Raw genomic sequence first — 5626 nt, 5'->3', positions numbered from 1 at the left:
ATGAAGCGGTGTTGAAAAACATGAAGTGCCTGAAAAGGTGTGAAAAATATATAGAGCTTCAAAAGGTATCAAATATATGAGGAGCATGAAACGGTCTGAAAAATAGGAGGAGCATGAAGTGATTTTCAAAAACATGAAGAGCCTGAAAATGAGTGAGAAATATGAAAAGCTTCAAATGGTGTCAAAAATATGAGGAGCATCAAACGGACTGAAAATTAGGAGGAGCATGAAGCGGTGTTGAAAAACATGAAGAGCTTGAAAAGGTTTGAAAAATATGAAGAGCTTCAAAAGGTGTCAAAAATATGAGGAGCATGAAACTTTCTGAAAAATAGGAGGAGCATGAAGCGGTGTTGAAAAACATGAAGAGCCTGAAAAGGTGTGAAAAATATATAGAGCTTCAAAAGGTGTCAAAAATATGAGGAGCATGAAACGGTCTGAAAAATAGGAGGAGCATGAAGCGGTGTTGAAAAACATGAAGAGCCTGAAAACGTGTGAAAAACATGAACAGCCTGAAAAGGTGTGAAAAATATGAAGAGCTTCAAAAGGTGTCAAAAAGGAGATCTGCATGAAACGGTCTGAAAAATAGGAGGAGCATGAAGTTGTGTTGAAAAACATGAAGAGCCTGAAAAGGTGTGAAAAATATGAAGAGCTTCAAAAGGTGTCAAAAATATGAGGAGCATGAAACGGTTTGAAAAATTGGACGAGCATGAAGCGGTGTTCAAAAACATGAAGAGCCTGAAAAGGTGTGAAAATTATGAAGAGCTTCAAAAAGTGTCAAAAATTAGATTAGCATGAAAGGGTCTGAAAAATAGGAGGAGCCTGAGTGGTGTTGAAAAACATGAAGAACCTGAAAAAGTGTGAAAAATATGAAGAGCTTCCAAAATATGAAAATTATGAAGAGCTTCAAAAATGTAAAAAATATGAAGAGCTTCAAAAGATGTCAAAAATGAGATGAGCATGAAACGGTCTGAAAAATAGGAGGAGCATGAAGTGGTGTTGAAAATCATGAAGAGCCTGAAAAGGTGTGAAAAATATGCAGAGCTTCAAAAGGTGTCAAAAATATGATTAGCATGAAATGGTCTGAAAAATACGAGGAGCATGAAGTGGTGTTGAAAACCATGAAGAGGCTGAAAAGGTGTGAAAAATATGAAGAGCTTCAAAAGGTGTCAAAAATACGAGGAGCATGAAACGGTCTGAAAAATAGGACGAGCACAAGCGATGTTCAAAAACATGCACAGCCTGAAAAGGTGTGAAAAATATGAAGAGCTTCAAAAGGTGTCAAAAATTAGATTAGCATGTAAGGGTCTGAAAAATAGGAGGAGCATGAAGTGGTGTTGAAAAACATGAAGAGCCTGAAAAGGTGTGAAATATATGAACAGCTTCAAAAGGTGTGAAAAATATGAAGAGCTTCAAAATGTGTCAAAAATATGACGAGCATGAAACCCTCTTAAAAATAGGAGGAGGAAGAAGCGATGTTCAACAACATGAAGAGCCTGAAAAGGTGTGCAAAATATGAAGAGCTTCAAAAGGTGTGAAATACATGAGGAGCATGAAACGGTGTTCAAAAACATGCAGAGACTGAAAAGGTGTGAAAAATATGAAGAGCCTCAAAACGTGTCAAAAATATGAGAAGTATGAAACGGTATGATAAATAGCAGGAGCATGAAGCGGTGTTGAAAAAAAAGGAAGAGTCTGAAATCGTGTGAAAAATATGAAGATCTTCAAATTATGAAAAGTATGAAGAGCTTCAAAAGGTGTGAAAACTATGAGGAACTTGATACCGTCTGAAAAATAGGAGGAGCATGAAGCGGAGTTGAAAAACATGAAGAGCCTGAAAAGTGTGAAAAATATGAAGAGCTTCTAAAGGTGTCAAAAATATGAGGAGCATGACACGGTCTGAAAAATAGGAGGAGCATGAAGTTGTGTTGAAAAACATGAAGAGCCTGAAAAGTGTGAAAAATATGAAGAGCTTCAAAAGGTGTCAAAAATATGAGGAGCATGAAACCTTCTGAAAAATAGGAGGATCATGAATCGGTGTTGAAAAACATGAAGAGCCTGAAAAGTGTGAAAAATATGAAGAGCTTCAAAAGGTGTCAAAAATATGAGGAGCATGAAACCTTCTGAAAAATAGGAGGATCATGAATCGGTGTTGAAATATATGAAGAGCCTGAAAAGGTGTGAAAAATATGAAGAGCTTCAAAAGGTGTCAAATTATGAGGAGCATGAAACGGTCTGAAAAATAGGAGGATTATGAAACGGTGTTCAAAAACATGAAGAGCCTGAAAAGGTGTGACAAATATGAAGAGCTTCAAAATGTGTCAAAAATATGAGGAGCATGAAATGGTCTGAAAAAAAGGAGGAGCATGAAGCGGTGTTGAAAAACATGAAGAACCTGAGAAGGTGTGAAAAATGTGAAGAGCTTCAAAAGGTGTGAAATACATGAGGAACATGAAACGGTCTTAAAAATAGGAGGAGCATGCAGCGGTGTTCAAAAACATGAAGAGCCTGAAAAGGTGTGAAAAATATGAAGAGCTCTAAAAACTGTGAAAAATATGAGGAGCATGAAACCGTCTGAAAAACAGAAGCAGCATGAAACGGTGTTGAAAAACATGAAGAGCCTCCAAACGTGTGAAAAATATGAAGAGCTTCAAAAGGTGTGAAATATATGAAGAGCTTCAAAAGGTGTCAAAAATGAGATGAGCATGAAACGGTCTGAAAAATAGCAGGAGCATGAAACGGTGATCAGAAACATGAAGAGCTTGAAAAGGTGTGAAAAATATGAAGAGATTCAAAAGGTGTCAAAAATATGAGGAGCATGAAACGGTGTTGATAAACATGAAGAGCCTGAAAAGGTGTGAAAAATATGAACAGCTTCAAAAAGTGTCAAAAATATGAGGAGCATGAAACGGTCTGAAAAATAGGAGGAGCATGAAGCGGTGTTGAAAAACGTGAAGAGCCTGAAAACGCGTGAAAAATATGAAGAGCTTCAAAAGGTGTGAAAAATATGAAGAGCTTCAAATGTGTCAAAAATGAGATGAGCATGAAACGGTCTGAAAAATAGGAGGAGCATGAAGTGGTGTTGAAAAAAAGAAGAGACTGAAAAGGTGTGAAAAATATGAAGAGCATCAAAAGGTGTCAAAAATATGAGGAGAACGAAACGGTCTCAAAATAGGAGGAGTATGAAGCGGTGTTCAAAAACATGAAGAGCCTGAAAAGTTGTGAAAAATATGAAAAGCTTCAAAAGGTGTCAAAAATATGAGGAGCATGAAAAGGTGTGAAAATTATGAAGAGCTTCAATATATGTCAAAAATATGACGAGGATGAAACCCTCTTAAAAATAGGACGATCATGAAGCGGTGTTCAAAAACATGAAGAGCCTGAAAAGGTGTGCAAAATACGAAGAGCTTCAAAAGGTGTGAAATATATGAGGAGCATGAAACGGTGTTCAAAAACATGCAGAGACTGAAAAGGTGTGAAAAATATGAAGAGCTTCAAAAAGTGTCAAAAATTAGATTTGCATGAAAGGGTCTGAAAAATAGGAGGAGCCTGAAGTGGTGTTGAAAAACATGAAGAGCCTGAAAAAGTGTGAAAAATATGAAGAGCTTCAAAAGGTGTCAAAAATATGAGGAGCATGAAACGGTCTGAAAAATAGGAGGAGCATGAAGTGGTGTTGAAAACCATGAAGAGCATGAAAAGGTGTGAAAAATATGAAGAGCTTCAAAAGGTGTCAAAAATATGAGGAGCATGAAACGGTCTGAAAAATAGGACGAGCACAAGCGATGTTCAAAAACATGCACAGCCTGAAAAGGTGTGAAAAATATGAAGAGCTTCATAAGGTGTCAAAAACATGAGGAGTATGAAACGGTCAGAAAAATAGCAGGAGCATGAAGCGGTGTTGAAAAACATGAAGAGTCTGAAAACGTGTGAAAAATATGACGAGCTTCAAAAATGTGAAAAATATGAAGAGCGACAAAAGGTGTCAAAAATATGAAGAGCTTCAAAAGGTATCAAAAATGAAATGAGCATGAAACTGTCTGAAAAATATGAGGAAAATGAAGCACTGTGCAAAAACATGAAGAGGATGAAAAGGTGTGAAAAATATGAAGTGCTTCAAAAGGTGTCAAAAATATGAGGAACATGAAACTCTCTGAAAAATACGAGGAGCATGAAGCGGTGTTGAAAAACATGAAGAGCCTGAAAAGGTGTGAAAAATATGAAGAGCTTCAAAAGGTGTGAAATATATGAGGTGCAAGAAACGGTCTGAAAAATAGGAGGAGCATTAAGCGTTGTTGAAAAACATGAAGAGCCTGAAAAGGTGTGAAAAATATGAAGAGCTTCAAAAGGTGTCAAAAATATGAGGAGCATGAAACGTTCTGAAAAATAGGAGGTGCATGTAGCGTTGTTGAAAAACATGAAGAACCTGAAAAGGTGTGAAAAATATGAAGAGCTACAAAAGGTGTCAAAAATATGAGTAGCAAGAAACGGTCTGAAAAATAGGAGGAGCATGAAGCGGTGTTGAAAAACATGAAGAGACTGAAAACGTGTGAAATATATGAAGAGCTTCAAAAGGTGTCAAAAATATGAGGAGTATGAAATGGTCTGGAAATTAGCAGGAGCATGAAGCTGTGTTCAAAACCATGAAGAGTCTGAAAAGGTGTGAAATATATGAAGAGCTTCAAAAGGTGTCAAAAATATGAGGAGCATGAAACGGTCTGAAAATTAGGAGGAGCATGAAGCGGTGTTCAAAAACATGAAGAGCCTGAAAAGGTGTGAAAAATATGAAGAGCTTCAAAAGGTGTCAAAAATTAGATTAGCATGAACAGGTCTGAAAAATAGCAGGATCATGAATCGGTGTTGAAAAACATGAAGAGCTTGAAAAGGTGTGAAATATATGAAGAGTTTCAAAAGGTGTGAAAAATATGAAGAGCTTCAAAAGGTGTGAAATACATGAGGAGCATGACACGTTCTGAAAAATAGGAGGACCATGAAGCGGTGTTCAAAAACATGAAGAGGCTGAAAATGTGTGAAAAATATGAAGAGCCTCAAAACGTGTCAAAAATATGAGGAGTATGAAACGGTCTGAAAAATAGGAGGAGGATGAAGCGGTGTTCAAAAACATGAAGAGCCTGAAAAGGTGTGAAAAATATGAAGAGCCTCAAAAGGTGTCAAAAATATAAGGAGCATGAAACGGTCGGAAAAATAGGAGGAGCATGAAACGATGTTGAAAAACATGAAGAGCCTGAAAAGGTGTGAAAAATATGAAGAGCTTTAAAAGGTGTGAAAAATATGAAGAGCTTCAAAAGTTGTGAAAAATATGAAGAGCTTCAAAAGGTGTCACAAATGAGATGAGCATGAAACGGTCTGAAAAACAGGAGGAGCATGAAACGGTGTTGAAAAACATGAAGAACCTGAAAAGGTGTGAAAAACATGAAGAGCTTCAAAGGTTGTCAAAAATATGAGGAGCATGATACGGTATGATAAATAGCAGGAGCATGAAGCGGTGTCCAAAAACATGAAGGGCCTGAAAAGGTGTGAAAAATATGAAGAGCTTCAAAAATGTGACAAATATTAAGAGCTTCAAAAGGTGTGAAAAATATGAAGAGCTTCAAAACGTGTCAAAATGAGA

This window comes from Dama dama, unplaced genomic scaffold (assembly GCF_033118175.1).
Source record: "Dama dama isolate Ldn47 unplaced genomic scaffold, ASM3311817v1 ptg000082l, whole genome shotgun sequence".
Taxonomy (NCBI): Eukaryota; Metazoa; Chordata; class Mammalia; order Artiodactyla; family Cervidae; genus Dama; species Dama dama.
This window is presented reverse-complemented; position numbering follows the sequence as displayed.